The 17,453-nt window shown below is 38.5% G+C and overlaps 1 protein-coding gene across 3 annotated transcripts in view; it reads left to right on the top strand.

Annotated features, from left to right (window-relative positions):
- Positions 1–591: 591 nt before the first annotated feature.
- Positions 592–17,453, top strand: part of PCDH18 (protocadherin 18) — a 49,330-nt gene continuing 32,468 nt past the window's right edge. Inside the window, exons 1-4 of one of the 3 annotated variants that reach the window (XM_055796525.1) lie at positions 592–889; positions 2,419–2,469; positions 7,401–7,447; positions 16,468–16,575. The gene's annotated coding sequence lies outside the window, so the exon portion shown is untranslated. Of the gene's footprint in view, positions 890–2,418; positions 2,470–7,400; positions 7,448–12,004; positions 13,525–16,467; positions 16,576–17,453 lie in introns of those variants that run through there. The other 2 variants (XM_055796523.1, XM_055796526.1) reach the window with 2 other exon arrangements.

Raw genomic sequence — 17,453 nt, 5'->3', positions numbered from 1 at the left:
GCCATGCTAGCAGTGCCTAGTGAGGCATGGTCCTAGCTGTCTGCTTTCTCAGCCATCCCCCCCTCTTTCTCAGCTATCCCTCCCTCTGTCTTTGAGCATCCCCAGCTTCAGCAGCACAAGAGAAGTATCCCACTTGTAAAACGTCCCACACTGCGCAGCAGAGTCGTTGGGGCAGATCATATAGGTTCACCGAAACCCTGTAATATGTGCTGTAGTGAAACAGGATTGTCTTTTCACCCTGTTCCCTCATTAGAGGAGATGGAGAAATGCCAGTCTGAATTCCTTTGGCTTGGATTCAGCAATGCCTTTGAGTAAGAGTCAGCAAAGCTTGTTTTAAGTTAATGATTGTGCTACACACAGTCCTCATGGAGAACATGTGCAAGGGATCATGTTCCCCTTTTATGCGTATGTCAGCCCTTGAGAAAAGTAGAATGAGATGAATAAAACCACTTCATCAAGATTATTTCTGAGAACTTTCCACTGAGTCATCCAAGTTTCATATCTTTCAGAATTTAAATGATCTATATAGTTGTGTTTTGCCTTCTGCAAATAAATACATATGCAGATGAAGAAAGGAAAGGAAAATAATATTTTTGTGGATTGGTGGTGGTCACAAAAGAACTATTGTGTTAGTTGTTTGTTGTTGCATTTTTTCTCTTTATTTGTCCATGCTAGGAATAATTCATATTATGAAATGAAAAGACACTGCAACTGCTAATCGCCTTAAAAAATGCTGCTGCTTTTTGAAGAGAAAAGCAGCATTTGAGCTAAATTCTGACCCCGCATTATAAATCACTGTTAGTCACAAGCACATTTTTTCAGTATTCTCCTTCTCCAGCTGTTTTTACAGTAGGAAGAGAAGGACAAATTTACACAAAAAAACAGAGAGGTAAGCAATATTTTTATTTCTTGTTGTTGTTTGTTTTTGATTATCTTTTATTACTAAGAAAGGAAGAAATGTTCTGATGGGCCAGACCAGTGGCCCATCTATCACAGAACTCTCTTAGAAGTGCCATGGGGAAGGACACGTGAGCCTATGCTCTTCCAGTAGTCCAGTCCCCTCAGCTCCTTGACATGCAGAATTGGTTTACTAGCTGTTTTAGAACTAGGCAGGAATGTACCCCCTTTTAGTCCGTTTGATGACCTGTTGACCATGAGTTTGTCTAATCCTTAACCTGCTGATACCTCTAGAGAGGAAGCTGGAAATATAAATAACAACTAATGTGAAAGAGTACCTTCTTATCATGTTTGAATCAGTGCTTTATAATGTAAAGGAAATTATTGAGTAAAACATACCATTTCAACAATTTTAAAATGTTTTATAGAATCACAGAATTTGACCAAACTGCTCTTGATTTACACATAAGATTTAAATGGACTGTAGCATAATTTGTGATATTGAGTTAGAAAAATTTAATTTTTAAAATACCACATTATAGCTATGAGTTTAATACCCTCAAGAATGCCAGGTATGATGAAACAATCTTAAAATGTAGTGTTCATAAGCTTAATTGAATAGAATTGAAGTATGTAGCACCTCATTGTATTTGCAGCAAACTGTTAACACAGTATTGTATGGTCAAGAACTTGACCCAAAGTGAAATGGAACATTTTTAACAAGGTCAAGCAAATTCTCTAACAATTTGATTTTCCTAAGTACTCAGTCTCAGTATAGATCAGAAGCATAAAAGCAAATTACAGTTCATTTTGTCAGATGTCTTTTTTTTCTGATAATTACTTTCCCAATATTCTGTTTGGGCTACCTAGTAAAACTTCCTTATGTTTAAAGGCAGAGAAGGAGCTAGCGCTTCAAATGTAGGTAAAACATGTTAATGCAAAAAAAACCCCCGTTTCAGCAGCTCCCACAAGATTTTCAGTATGGCTTGCTTGTGAGTCCCTATTAGAAACCTGTGGTAATTGTATTGCATGTGGGTAGTTTTGCCTAGTTTTTCAAAAAGGAAGCTAAAGCATCAAAGATAGCTTGCTTCAGGTACCACTGCTACAGAGCATCTCTGAGGCCAGGGGATCTGAACCAGTGTTTATTACTGCATAAGGATATGACATCTGTCTTGATTTTCACTGAATACAGAGTTTTGGAAAATCATTTGACAGGATGTTAGACAAAAACTGCTTTACTCAGACATCTCGGTTCATGATTCTGGGTAGCACAGAAATGCCAAAAAGCATTGGTTTCCACTTGCTGTTATTCATGGTTTTGACAACGAAGACATTGTTATATCCCGTTTATTGAAGTATCATAATCGGGTGCCTCATCATTTACAAAAATTATGTCCTATCAATAACTGTAATGACAGTAAGATTTCATACGGGATATCTGTAGAAAGTTAAGCGTATTTTATGTGTATACATAATCTATTTACAGCCTGTGGTAATTATTTTTATGCTTTTTTTTTTCAGGGGAAGTAGCTGACAGTGTTCATTGTACCTTGACTGTCCTGCAGCCTCCAGGTAGGTCCTTCCTATGGTTTGACAGTTGGAACTGTTCTTGACTCTTCCCTAGCATAAGTGGATTTTGGGAAGAAGGTTTCTCATTGATGATACTCATGGGAAAACCACTACTCAGAAGGGACTAGGCAATTACTGGTTTATCAGAGAAACCTTTGAAAGCTATGACTAATGGTACCGAAAGCTTACATTTTGAAACACATGTGTGAGAAAGCTGCAAGTTGGTTTTGTATACAAGATTTTATGGAGCACTTAATATAGCATCTATTAGTACATGTTCCTCTCTTCATTTTTAGCAGCATTAAATCAACAAGACTGCAGCAAATAGCTTAGACACTGTCTAACTAAACTAGTACAGTAATTTCCTGGGAGAGCAATATGCCAGAACTTGACACTAACTAATCATATGGTTTTCAGTGAAATGTCCTTTTCATTTCGTACCCAAAATTTTCAAAAGCAAGATGTAGCCACCTTACAGGTATAGCAAAAAATGCTTGAACTAGCACTTTTAAGAAATGATTGCTTGTATATGCTGAGTAGAACTCTGCTTTCCAATTGTTTTAATTTAAAATATAGTTAATCTGTGTTAGTAAGGAAAACAGATCAATACAATTCAAGCTGAGTGCTTAAAAGGTTCTTAGGGATTCTTTCAACCCATGTGGGAAATAAAACATTCTTATGTAACAGTTGTTATTCCTCAGTTAGGGCATTACCAGAACTGAGTAATATAGGCTATACTTGGTATTAAAGCAGAAGAAATCAGTAGAAATCATGGTGCTCAAAAAGGGCTTAACATTCAGGGGGGAATAAGTCACTCTTAAAAAATTATTAATTTTTTGTAAGACACTGTGAAGAACTGACACTAAGATGGAACAGTTCTAGACAATCACTTTAAATCAAACATATTTCATACCATATGAAGAAAGTGGAATGATGTAGGCCCTGCATCTCCTCTGCACCCAAATCCCTGTGAGTCAAAGCCTTGACTGATGCTCTTTGTGAAGATTAGCCTTCAACAATCCAAGTTCAAAAGCCTGACATCTCATTTGATATTCTTATTCATTTTGTTCTTGTGTTTATATGTTATCTCACATCTAAAACTGATATTGCAAAGGCTTTCTTTTTCTATTGCTATGTTCTTTACATCTTATATATTCTTTAGTGGTTTATGTTCTAGGAGATAGAAATGTGAACATAAAAGACGAATGTGGATGCTAAGAATTTCTGTTTTCACTTGTAGCATCAAAATCTTTTCAAGCAATTCAATAGTGGTGGACCCACAAACACATGGATGATGAATTACATATATACATGAGTGTACATATACTATTTCTACAGTGGACAACTTCAGAAGGTGTATTCGCTATCAATGTCTTAGAAGTTGTATCTGCTGTAAAATGTCAACCAGGTCACAACGGTCAAGATTTTCCAATGTTATTAGGTTAACCAATTGTTGTCAAGTTAACAAATCCTCATTAGAAATGGATATGCAGAAAGTTAGTTAATTTTTAAAGCTCTGAAGACTTATTGATTTCAATATGATAAAAGCATTCATAAATATTTACATTTCCAGAGATAACAGTACTCTAGGAAGAGCCATGTACTTTTTACCCTGTGAAGTAAAGAAAGTGGGAGCTGTGCTTTCCAGGCAATTTCTTTCACTGGAAATTCTGGTTTCTCAGCGCCTTTTGCTGAAAAGCAGCATTTTACTTAACTTTACTTAAGTTAAAAAACATTACTATGTACAAAATCCCATGACCATTGCAGTGCTGCAGTTAATTAAAAAAGAAAAAAAGATCAGATATGTGTTCCTTAGTTCTGGAAGTGTCCAGTGCTTTTACCACAGAATTCTTCAAGGGAACTGGTACTGGTTTTGTCCATGGCATTGCGTATGCTGGGATATATGGTATCCCAAACTGTGTGGGCTGGGAAGGAAAAAAGTTGCCTGGGCTACTTTTCATGCTTAATGCCCAGTAAATGTTAATGTATTATATAACTATTTTGTGTCCAGTTTCATTAGTCATTCTGTTTTCTGCATCATATATCATTGATTTCTCATAAGCTAGAATTGTACTTTGCTCGGCAGCTAAAGGCTTGCTACTAGGGTTTTTTAACTTTCTGCCAGATAGTTTCTGCTGAATTCCAAAAAAACCCTCCCAACCCTGCATACAGGTTTAACCTTAAACACAAGTCTTCTCATTTTATAGCCAAGTTAAGCGCAGGTCAGTGGCATACATTTCTGCAGTCTTGACAGATGCAGTAGGTGATTCCTTAAACAAACACAAACTTAAGTTGAAGCAATATTTGCACAGATAGCTATCGAGTCAAACAAAATAAGCCCCCATTTCATTACTGAACACAGCGCAATAAGCACATCCAGCCTCTGAACAGAAACACATTTCTTCTGGTATTTCATCCCCAGAACATATTGAAGGATCCCCGTGGCCAAATAAAGTAAGTCGAAAAACCATGTGTAATGAGAAGCAGGATATTATCCTGTTCGTCACTTTTATGGGGTCACATGCCTTCTAATGTTAAAGCTGGATCATATAGCACTTCAGTCACACAATAAGTAAGTAAACACTGAATGGCCCCTCTTCCTGTCCCTGCTCCTTCCTCCCTGACCCTCAGCGGAACAGTGGAAAGAGCAAAAGAAAGGGAAAAAAGACAACTTAACATTTGCTAGGATTTAGCTTCTGGCAAGAGACATTATAAGGAATTCATTTCCTGGCACATAATTTACATGTCCAGTCCTGCCTCCCACTCCTTTTTTTTTCTCCCACCCTTCCCCCGTTCCCTCTCCAAGCTGTCTTCTCGCTCCGCAGAGTTTGCCGCAGCTTCCTGCCGTATGTTTGCTTTCTATTTTCATATCCATGGGAAAGGAATCTGCTCTAGCACGAGGCTGCTATTCTGCCTGTGCCTGTGCCGGCTGCTGCTGCCACCTTTAGCTTAGGCCACAGGTATTTGGACTTCATTAAGTGGTGGTGAAGCATCGAGCAAATGCCAGTCATTAACTTTTAGCAGAGTCAGCTGGAGAAGTCTCCTCTTCCCTTTGAGGTTTTTGCTTTCTGCTAGCAAGCTCCAGACAAAATAAAATAATTTTCAATTTTAAATATTTAATCTAAATCCTGTTTTAGGGGTTTATTTTGGGGAAAAGACAGTCATGTCCCTCTTGCTCATTAAAGGGCTCTCTGTTGTGTATCTTTGATGCTGCTTTGGGCAGCTCTGCTACTTTGATCCTCTTAGAAACAGGCTCATTACAACATCCACCTCGCAGAGTAACACTTCAAAGAGCTTTGCGAAGGACAAAGGGAGGAATTTAGAAACAGAGCCAAGTGGCTCCCAAGTATCTTGACTAAATTAACTTTGTATTAAGAGTTACTGGCCCAGTTGCAATTTTGAGGGGAGGAAACAAAGAAATAACTCTGCGTGCTTCTTTCACGCATTTTATATCAAATTAATAAATGCACTTGGAATCTTCTAGGACTCTCCGCCATAAGTTCTGCTAAACTAAGCAGACACCACAGTTGTCAAATCAAACTTAACAGTTGCTCTGGAGTTGTTAAAAAGGTGCAATGACGTTACTACTCGATTTATATGGTTCGGAGTGATAGAGCCAGCATTAATCAAGCAGTGAGATTAACATAGGAAACGGGCAGTTCTCAAAATCATTATTTCCAGAAATAGCTGTAGCCATGTACATTTTCAAGACTCTCAAATCTATCATAGCTGTAATGATTAGTATTATCAGTCATTCTCCAATCTAGTTTCATTACTTCTGACATGTTTGACTTAGGACTTCAGTTAGGAAGCCACTACAATTATAATATATTCTTTGTACCACGTGCTTTCAGAACAAATCACAGTGCTAGGTGCTGTACAAATACAAGCTGTGGAAGCAGCCTTGTCTCAGAGAAACTACAGCGCCCATTGGAGAGCTCAGCCAACCAACACGCTGAGTATCACACTCATGCTGCCTAACAGGAGTGGGCAAAGCAGTCTAGCCCTTGTGCATGACTATGAGCTTAGACTCATCTTACATTGCCATAATCCCTGCCATGAGAAGAGGTTTGGGGTTGTTTTTTTTTTCTTTTGAAATACCAGATGACCCTCGTTTAAGTGGTAATGATTCTTGACATAAACTCTTTGCATGTGCTGTGATTCAAATGCAGATGTCCCTTGCTCTAACCACTGGAACAGCCTTTGAAAACATATCTATTGGTTGCCCTCAAAGACGGTACAAGGACAAGACAAGTTCAATTGAAAGTTCTGATTTTATTATTTATTCTATTTATTCCACCTTTTGAACACCTTCACCAGCAGGTTTTCTGAACAACTCAGAGCATGATTTGTCTGAGTTCCCAGTAACATAATCTAATTCTGGCGATACTTAGTTAGGCTTGAGCCATTCTTAATTTAGAAAATTCTCCCTTAATAGCCGTGTTTTACAGTACCTAGCATTACAATGCAAATTGTGCATTCTACAGTGAAAGTATAGTAAGTGTGGAATAAACAGAGAAAAACCCACCATCAGGCTTGTACCTCTTAGGTGCCAGGATGGGAGGGTGCAGATGGCTGCCACTCATCAGGGCTACATCACATTCATTGTGTGATTTATTGCTCCACAAGAACTGCCATAGTCCCTTGTCTACACATACTTCTACTCTATCTTCCTAGCAATCCTTAAAATGCACTTATGTGTCTCTTTGAATCATTAACTTCCCTCTTGCAGAGGCTTTTCAGTGAATTTAATCAATAAGCTATGATGGGGAAAAGAGCGATAGAGCTGTATAAACTTTTGCTAATATACAAAATTTCTTTCAAAATAAAGAAAATCAGAATTTATATGTTTGGTCTACCCACATGTATTTCTTTTGGAAGTGTGCATTCAATGCTAATATAATTTCCATTTCTTCTTCATCTGGGTTCAACAGGACTCTCAGGATTTCCAGTCTGGTAAAGGAAAACAGCGAATGAAAACGTGACTTGGATTGATCCCTAATGTGACTAAATGTGAGGTAGGGTATTTGGGGGCCAACAATGAAGCTATTCATCGAGGTATTCATTCCACTTATTGAGGAAACTACTTCCCAGCCACTCCAGCCCATATCAGCCTACGAAACTGAAAGGTTCAGTGATCAATCGACTGCTTTAATTTTGTGAACAATTTGTTCTTTGCTGTTAAACTTGTTAAACTGGACATTAAGCATCACTACCATTTCACTGTGAATATGTCTGATAGTTGCAGCATTCTCCCCAGCAGCAACTCTCACTCCGGTTCCCATCTTCAACGTTATCGCTTAAATCTTTAATCTAAGGTTCTAAAGAAAATATTGACGTTCTGTATATTTCATTGGCAACCTGTATTGCAAATTGCACCTAACTCCATAAGCACTTCTTTCATACTTTCCGCTAGTCCTTCTGTCCATTATTTGATTTTCTTTTTTTTTTCCTCATAGGATTTCTTGCAAATAATCATGTGAGACAGCATCTATGTAGCTACATTCCATTCCTTATATCCTTCTTGTGGCAGTTAAAGTAATCACATAGTGATTGCTCTACTGAGATGTCTGTTCTTACAAGTAAATTCTGGAATATATTTAATCAGTCTGCTCTTTAAATTTTGTCTGTGAAACCCAAATACACTTTGCAAGAGTTATCTTAATTTTGTTAAATTCTGCTCAGCCCTGATTATCCAAAGGAGTGTCATTTTTTCTCCACCCAGCGCAATAGGTAGAAGATCCACTTGTTTACTTATCATTACTTAAAGTAAATAATTCTTTCAGAACTTTGGATTTCTCTGAGCCCCTTGAACCAGACAGAAGTTTCAGTTTCATTTCTTCCCAGTATGGCTGGTACTTCCAGATGTCCTTAGGCTGGAATGATAGCTCACCCTAAAATTCTCCTCATCCATTTTAGAACTCCAGCAAGGAAATTAAAGTTCTTTTTGCATCATCTGATTTGATAACTGGGACAATATCCAGTGACAGATACATCATTAGCTAGTAAGAGACAGGGAGAAATCCTATCTATTTCATAAATAACAAAGATACCATAAAGAAGGCTGTGAGTCAGTCTCCACTGCTGGACTGCCCAGCCCTCCTGGAGATGACTCTAGGGTGGAGTTAGAGAGTTGCTGCTGTTTTGAGACTGTGGAGAGTCACTGCTGTCCTCCTGGATGTGCTACCCTCAACATGATACTTCAATGTCCTTTCGTGTTTTTCTCATTAACGCAATCCACATTAAAATCAGTCTTGTTTCTGATCAATCACAGCCTTCCATTCAGAAGGTTGCTTAACAACTTTACGCTTCAGTGACGAGTCTGGAGAATCTGCCTGGTGTAGGTGGAACCCATACTAGAAGTTAGGAGCAGAGTGCAGGCACCTGTAGTTTTGCCTGTTTGTGTCTCTATGTTCATGCAGCTTAGGTCCTTGCATGCTGAGTAAACAAGAAAACCTTGATTTGTCCGTGTCAGTCTTGCTTTGAGCCTTGATTACTGCATTGTCTGGAAGATAAGGCATCTGTATAAAGAGATGAATATTCTTACTTCAAATAGCAGAAACATCTACCACATGCTGCACTGACCGTGGGATCAGGTCATCCCTTCAGGAGAATGGTCTTTAGGTAGAGTAGCAGTTCCGTGTTTCAACTCCACCTGATGTCCGAAGGAATTTCCCAAAGCAAAGACCAGGCTACAGTGCCACTTCCTAAAACTTCCCCACTTTTACCCTGTCACTGGCCAGAGAGGTTATGGGCACTGACAGCACGTCTCAACAGCAATATTTTCTCCACCAGTGTATCACTGACAGAGGCAAGTGGCCCAAGCGGAGATATTTCATAAAAGAGCCCTTTCATAAATGCAGTTATTCCTCACTATTTCATTCGCATTTCTATTGTCACGGGGATGCTATCAATATTGTGGTTTTGATATAGCAGGGCCCTAACACGGTGCTCGTTATGACCTTCTGTTATGTAGAGAGGTATTCCTTTCCCTGACTGTGCTAAACAAAGCTAGAAAGCTTGAGTAATTCTGAAATATTCTTCCACTCTTGAACTGACCTTTGTCATTTCTGTCTTGGGTATAAATCTGTGGTGTATCTTTTCGCAAGAAACTCAGAAGTGTTGGAACAGAATACTTGCTGACTGACAACTTGCCTTGATGAAATAAACTTTTGTAACTAAATTCCTGGCAAAAGCTCTTTTAGGGCAGTTGGAGGTTTACTGTCCTGTCTCGAGGGTGATTCTTTCAAAGTTAGCTCTTCCTCTAAATTTCTCACTATTTTTAACACAGTTGATCTTTAGCAATGAAATATTGGCTTCAATTCACAACTTAGCCTTTCTCAGTTCTTCCCCCCAAAGCAGACCCTACTCTATATTTCAGCTTCATTTTAATATCTGTTTCAGGCATAGCCTTATAGAGAAATAGACTGAATTTTACAAAGTTGAACATCCATGCCCAGAATATGAGGACACCCGGGTTTTACTGATCGCTGTGGTTGGCTCGTAATGTTTAAAAGCTCTTTTCCGTGTTCAAGCAAATAAGATTTTCCTTGGAAATATTAGGTCTTGCATTTCACTATCTATTCCTTTCTCTTACTTCATTTCACCGTTTACTAAAGAAGATCCTGTTAGAACAAATCATACTGTGTTTTAAAACCTGCTTATCAGAAAGCTGAGTTTAGTGCTTGTACAGTTTTATTCTATCCTATTTTGAGCAATGTAGCAACCTCTGTAACAGATACGAAAGCAGCTAGTAGTGGCTTATATTGCATTATTAACAAATCCTTGATTTGCTGATAATCTTGATCACAGATGAATTTTTGAAAAAGTATGCTATTTGCAGCTGCTGTCCCTTGGACAACTTTTCTTCCCCTTCAGTCCCTCTTGTAAAGATGGGTAGATTCTTCAGATATAGCCACTTTAAGCACCCTTACCAGCACTATGAATACATCTAATTCATCGTGCGGTATCCTGGAAGGTCATCCTTCTACAACAGATAAATATATCTCTATTTTTAAGACAACTTATCATTTCCATATAAGGTGAAATCAAATCCTGACACATTTCTCAAAATTGTGATGTATCTCTGGGAAACTGTTGCTTTTGACACTTTTCAGTTCAAGTTTCTCTTTCAAAATCTTAAGTTTATCAACTTCTCTAATTTTCAAAATCTCAAAGGAATTCATAGAGATAAGAATGTATTCATGAACTTGGATTTCTTTCTTATGGGAATGTAGTTAATCTATTTGTTTAGCTTCTGAGGACCACCACCACCCCCACCCCCCCTTGTTTTTATCAGGGAAGCTAAGAAATCAGAGGCAACTGTAAAAAAAAAAAAAATAATGGAAAGGGATGACACAGTGAGACTGGAGGGAAGGGGATGTGCTAGGCTTTTTTCTGCCTTTAGCGACAGTTAATCTTCATTTTACCCCAAAGCTACTACTCATGTTTTCACAGGGAACTACATTCCCTTGTTCCTTTATGGCAGAAATAAAACCCAATGATCTGAGTTCTTTTCCAAGAAAAAGGCGAAAAGGTAATTTTTTTTTCTTTGATAAAATGTCATTCTAAAGGCCTCTAGATAAATAGCTATTATAAGCAACCTAATATTTCTTGCGTTGTGTACAGGCTAGTTTCCAAATGGACTAGATGATCACTGTACATCCCTTCCAACTGAACTATTCTATTCTAAAATATCTTGAGTTGATACCATACAACAGTATCTAGGTGCTTGTGTTATACATTTCTGTAGCATTAGCAGGTAAGTTCTTTTCCATTCTTACCTTTTATAGGTTTCCACAGTAGAAAGACTTTTTTTACTTGTCTTAACTGTACACATTTAATTGAAAAAGACTCTATTTTAAATACAACTTCTAATTTTTGAAAAAGTGTATTTTAACACTTATTGGTTTAAGAAGAAGCATATTGAAATATATATTTTTACTGACAACAAAGTCAAAATTAATCCTCTGGCAGGATGACATGTTTCACTTGCAAATGTATTCTGAACCTTCTGTAGGGATTTTTCTAAACTATTTACTGAAATTATCAATCGTATTTCCTAATCTATGGATCATTTAAACATCTAAGGCAAATAAACCTAGATAGGTCCATAAAAATGCAATTTCAAAACTATATCTGCAACATGGGCTTATCAAGGTTATATATACTGAGTGAATGCTTAGCTTAGCTGGCTATTTTCTCAATACAGGAACGCAGGGAAGCATATTGTTGGCAATGCAAATCATGTGTATAAATATAGAATTCTCTAGTACTTAAAAATTATTTTTTGTCTGTGCATTCAAGACTTTTTTGTGTTCATACAGCTTGGGACAGGCAGCAAGTTGTTAACATGCTAAGGTACGTGAAATGGGATAGCTTACATCATCTGGGGTTACTGTGCTGTTTGCATGGCCATTAAGGGATGGATGAGATAGTTGAGGCTGATGAGGCAGTACCCTCTGTGGCTGGTCCTGCTGCCGCCTGTAAGACCTCTGGGCTCCTCTGACTGCTATGGGGTCAATCGCTGTGCCAGGCACTAGACAAAAAGTCAGACAACTTCTTTCTGCAAGATGAAAAATGAGATGGCAGAGTTCAGTGATTCAGGCAGTGGTCAAAGAGATTAATGTGACCAAACTGAGACACTAAACTGACCAGACATAATTCACAAACTAGTATTACTCCAGATAACATGACAAAGTGCTCTGGCCCAGGGAGATCTATTTTTGATGTACTGGCATCTGCACAAGAAAACTGGAATTAATAGTCACATAATTTGTTTCCCACTCCCACCCCTCTTAAATGATTGGACAGGGCTCATGGGAGAGCACAAGGGCTCAATGCCAAGGCTGATGAAAACTGACCCATTTCAGTTTGCATGTGACTGGCAAGATGAATTTTAGAGAAACTGTGGCAAAAAGCCTCATGTTTCCACTGATGAATGCTCCGCAATTGATCTCTCAAGGACAGCAGATGGGAAACAGAGCGAAGCTTTTATAACACAGCAAAACAGAGAGGGACATTTCCAAACCAAATAAATAAAAAGATGAAAGCATAACAAAGAGCACCTTTATACATGTGGGTAACAAAGGGCTACAAGCTCAGCTAGCAAAATGAAGCGCTTTTTTTTTTCTATCTTTTTGGAATTGCCAGCACTGTTACTGGCCATACAGCAAACAGCACCTCACTACACACAAAGCAAATTCACACCTGATCTACAGAGTGACTGCAAGTACATCGCTGGAAGGAGACATGAGATTTTTCTATCAATGTAATGAAAGTGTGAGGTAAATGCTTTGCACTGGGTTTGAGGCATTGGTATACTCCTTTTTCTAACATTATGTGGAAAATAAATTGATCTCATCAGTGTTAAAGGTGTGATTTAGAGCTGTCCTGAGCGATGTGTGTCCAACCTTCTTCCAGCAGCTTCAGTCGCAAAACGAGTTAATTATTATTGCTGAAGGCTGGCCACAAGCTAATACACTGCCTACACAATTTCTGGACCGAAACTGTTGCTGAGGGAACAGATGTATCTTTTCTTGTCTGCATAAATCTGATACAAAGTAATTATATTGGGGTTTACATCAGCCTAGCTAAATTGGTTCATAATTTAAATCAATGGAAGATGCTAGAAGTGGCCTTCGGTTTCAGAAATGGCTTGTTCATGGCTGTGGAGCAGTAGCCTAGGTACGGAAGGCCACTGTACTTGTAAGTGACTGTTGTGAATTCAAGTCAGGTGAAAACAACACAGGAATGCTGTCCACAATTTGCTAAGACTCATTTGCACAAGGATAATAATAGTTTTCTGAAGTGGCACTGTGTTACTACTGTACCCTTTGTTGGCAGCCAAGAAATTGTTTGTTGTCCTTTCCCCCTCTCCCCCCCCTCCTGAAAAGCAGGAATGGTGGTTTCTGCCTGGGATTACTTGTCTTCTAGAAAAAATGGTGTCACCTTTCTCTCCTTAGCAGGTGCAGCTGCAAACATAGTTCCCTAACTGAACTCAGGTATTTTCCAGGCAAGGTGAAAGGTACATGGATGGTACGAGCTGGCAGTTTGCAGGTATTAGCAGGCAGTACCTGAAGTGGTTTCTGAGAGTCAGTTGTGAAACGCTCTGCAGGCGAGCGACTGCCCTGGATGGGTGTATGTATGCCTATGTGACGCTTCCTTCCTGGCAGGCCTCTTGTTCTGCCCACCTTTGTAGCTGCATTTGTGAGATGGGTTGTAATGTTCCGTTTCCCACCAGTTTAAGCACAGGATCGGCCCTGGACTGAACATGGCCGTACAGCTCCCAGGCAGCTCGCAGACAGGCTGAACTCAGGCTATTTTGGAGCCCCAGACAGCGCTCGCATGGGCCTGCAAAACTCTATATAGGATTTAACCTTCATTATGTCAAAAGGGCCTTTGAATATTCATTTCTTTTCAGAAATAATGGTTCTGAAAGTTCCCAGCATTGCCTGTACGGTAACATTTTGCTCCCGCTAGTCTCACCTTATAAAGATGAAGGTCAGGATCGAGTGGATGAGTTGATTATAGCACAATGTAAAGTCTACTGGCCTATTTTTACCCTTCGAAGAAGCTAGAACCCTCTATTCACATTTTATATTCATTTATGCCTATTTGCTAAGTAATTCTTTTCTTCTTCATCTTTCTAAACCCTGACACCTTAATCTTGCTGACATCTCACAATAGTTAATGAGAAACAGCTCCCTGTCTTTTCGACGCTTGCTTTCCCTCTCTTAACACTAAGGCCTGGGATGATAGTTTACTTTGCAAGACTTGAAAATGTTGTGTTGTACTTCTCTTTTGAAAAATACATATATATTAACAGAGCTCAAACAAAGAGCAATAATGACAGCCTTATAAACACGATTACTAGCTGAGGCACAAGTACAGACGCTCTCTTGAATATATTACCCAGGTATTATTTTCAGCTCCAGATCTGAAAGCAATTTCCATATTTTATAGACAAAAACATGACACCTATTGCTAGGAGAAGCACAACCTATCTAATATCTTTGGAAACACAATGCGTCTTCTAAATCACACTGTTTTGGGGATACCTATAAACTCCATCATGAGGGTATTTCACTAATTCCAGTTCCTTTAAAGTCCATCATCTACTTAAGACATGGAAATACTTTTAACAGGCAAGACCTCTGGCTCTCCAGAGATGAAGTGCTCTGAGAAAACAAGCAATTAAACTCTGTTAAGCTGATGCTCAAGACCTAATTTAGTTAACATTGAAAGAAAAAAACAAAACCAACAAGGGGTTGAATTTGTTCTTGGTATAGTTTCAAAAATCTGAATAAGAAAATCCAGGTGGCTGAATAAACTGTAAACTACTGTTTATGCTATTAATGTGAAAGCAAGAATTAGTAAGTGGGTAGGCTGAACTCATGGGGCTTTCAGCAGGCAGCTGTGTGGGTCTCTTCCTCAGTTTCTCTCCATGTGCTGAAATCATGACAGGAGTATTAGGGGAATTATTGAGCCAGCTGCTGCTGAGCTGAAAAGATATTACCTGTACACCAGGTACACCTTGTCTTTTCATGCCAGGTGAACTCCTCCATGACTGAAATAAAGAATTTTTGCTAAAATAAATACTAATTCTACATGGGTCAAGGGATCTACTTTTTTTGAGCAGGGAAGATTGTTGGCTTATGCTGGTTTTCCATATACAAGAAAGATCATCTGCTTCTTCCAGACAGGAATCATACCCAATGATACCTATTCTTCTAGGGTGATATTCAGGCTGTGAATTCAACAGCCTTTCCATGCATAGCACTTTCTAAGTCCTCTTGAAACTTTGACAGTGTGCCAAGTCTACGTCTTTATAACACCAGCACCTATGGCAAACAGTAAATCTGTTCAGACTCAGGATCTGCACCAGTGAAACTCCTCCTTGATATTCTTCTGACCTCACAGCCTGCCAAAAGTAAGCCAGACCATTCAAAATTGCTTTAGATGGTTGCTTCTCAAGTTTGGATGGGAAATGTAATTTTTAATTCTTTTTTTTTTTTCTTTCTTTTCCCAGAAATTGATGGGAAGGGCTTTCTTGTTGATGACTGTTGTAGAAACTTTTTTTCTGAATCTAATATATTTATCTCACTGTCTCTTCTCTCTCGGTATTACAGTATTGGAAAACCTTTTCTTGGTGCACTGTTCTCACTTGCTTTGTCCACAAGATGTTTAGGATGTCTGGAAATACACACCTTTTACATTGCCATTTAAAGCATTATCACTTACAAAAATTAGTTATCCAATAAAAGTCTGGTAGCTCCTTCTAAATTTAGCATGTTAGCTTTGCTAATCTAATAACTATTCTGTGCACTGTTTCACTTATCTGGAAGTCAGGGAGGAGAGGTGGTGGCGGAGACATGACCCTCCAGCATGGGTCTGGTAATAAAGGTGTTACATGAGTTAAGATGAAAAGATACAATATTTGGAATAAGATACTGAATAGTAACAATGGTCCTTTTGAAGATAAAGTATTCCTACTCTAATCCATTTTTGGTGGTGGGGTGTGTGTGTGGGGGGGTTTCAGACTGTTTGGTGTCTAAGTCATAAAGCATGCTGAAAGAACAAGAACTACCCAAGACACAGTAGAAGCTCTGCTAACCCACTGATGGCTAGTAGTTCACTGAATTTCATTGCAATTCAAAGTTGGACGGTGTATCACAGTGACCATCATGAGTCAATGATGGTTATAACTGGTAAAACTCATCTACCTTTAAGTTTGCTCATACAGATTAGATAACTTTCATGGCTCCATAATATATGTAAAATAAGTCCTTGGTAAGGATGAAACATGGACTGAATTGCTAGCATGCTAATATAGCTGACTTCAGAACAAAGTCCCATTGAATACTTCATTCATCTACCAAGAAATTATCCCAAACCTGGACCAGAACACAATGATCTGTGAGCTTCAAATTTGAGAAGATGTGCTGTAGATTAGGACTAACTCAAAGTCTCCTTAAAATTCTCTTCTGCTTTTACCTACAGGCTAACTCAATTCTTCTTCCCTCTGGCCAGAATGCATGTCAGCGAAGGAGAGATTTATTTCCAGAAACCATGCTGCCTTCAGCTATTTCAAATAGCTCTAAATTATGTGTAAGTATCTCATTTCTTATTGATATTTCTACTTTAATATTACTGAGTGTATAGGTCTGCACTACTCATTTGGGATTTTTTTCTGTAAATATCAATACTAAATCACTAACCCTGTTTGGGCACTTTCAAGACTATCAAGGATTAAGCAAGTATAAAAAGTTCCTGTTCTTTTCTCCTCCATCCTGGCTTATAACTTACTTGAATTTATAAAGGCTTGCAAACTTCAGATACTTTAAATGATCTGTCTGCTTTAGCATCGTCATCATAAAACCTTTTAACATTTCACCTTTGCATTTTTCAGGATGTGACCTTTAGCTTTCTTTGGAAGTACTAAGCCAAGAATTAATTCTGCCTCTCCAACAATATCAAATTTCTCTGTCACCAGCATCCTACTTTCATTCCGTAACAGTCCTGTTAACATCTTTCTTGACAGTTTGCTTATTTACATACAGAATTTCAGTTTGGAGATGAGAGGACCTGGGAACAAATGCACATATGCATTCAAGGCCAACGGTATGAGGTACACATAGAGTGATGCTGATGAGCCATACTTGCAGTGCCCCTTGACTAATGTCTTGAATTTTTTTCATTTACATTTTTCCAATTAGCTGGGGACTTTCACTCTCCAATCTTCCTTTTCAACTGTAAGAAAAGAATAGAGCTAATACTGAACTAAATCTGAACATAATTCAGTGTTTGAATCTCTGCTTTATTCCTTGCATTAAAATTTGTTGGGCCAGGATTTAGAGTTTGGTAATGTTTGCAAGTTAAAAAAGGAGACATTACAAGTATCCCCTTTAATATAGCAGTTAATGAGACACGACTGCTCTTCTTCTAAACTCCACTTCTTTATTGCTAAATTCATCTTATCATTTCCT

Source organism: Falco peregrinus, chromosome 2 (genome assembly GCF_023634155.1).
Source record: "Falco peregrinus isolate bFalPer1 chromosome 2, bFalPer1.pri, whole genome shotgun sequence".
NCBI lineage: Eukaryota > Metazoa > Chordata > Aves > Falconiformes > Falconidae > Falco > Falco peregrinus.
Note: the sequence above shows the minus strand (reverse complement) of the source record. Positions and strands in the feature narration are given on the sequence as shown.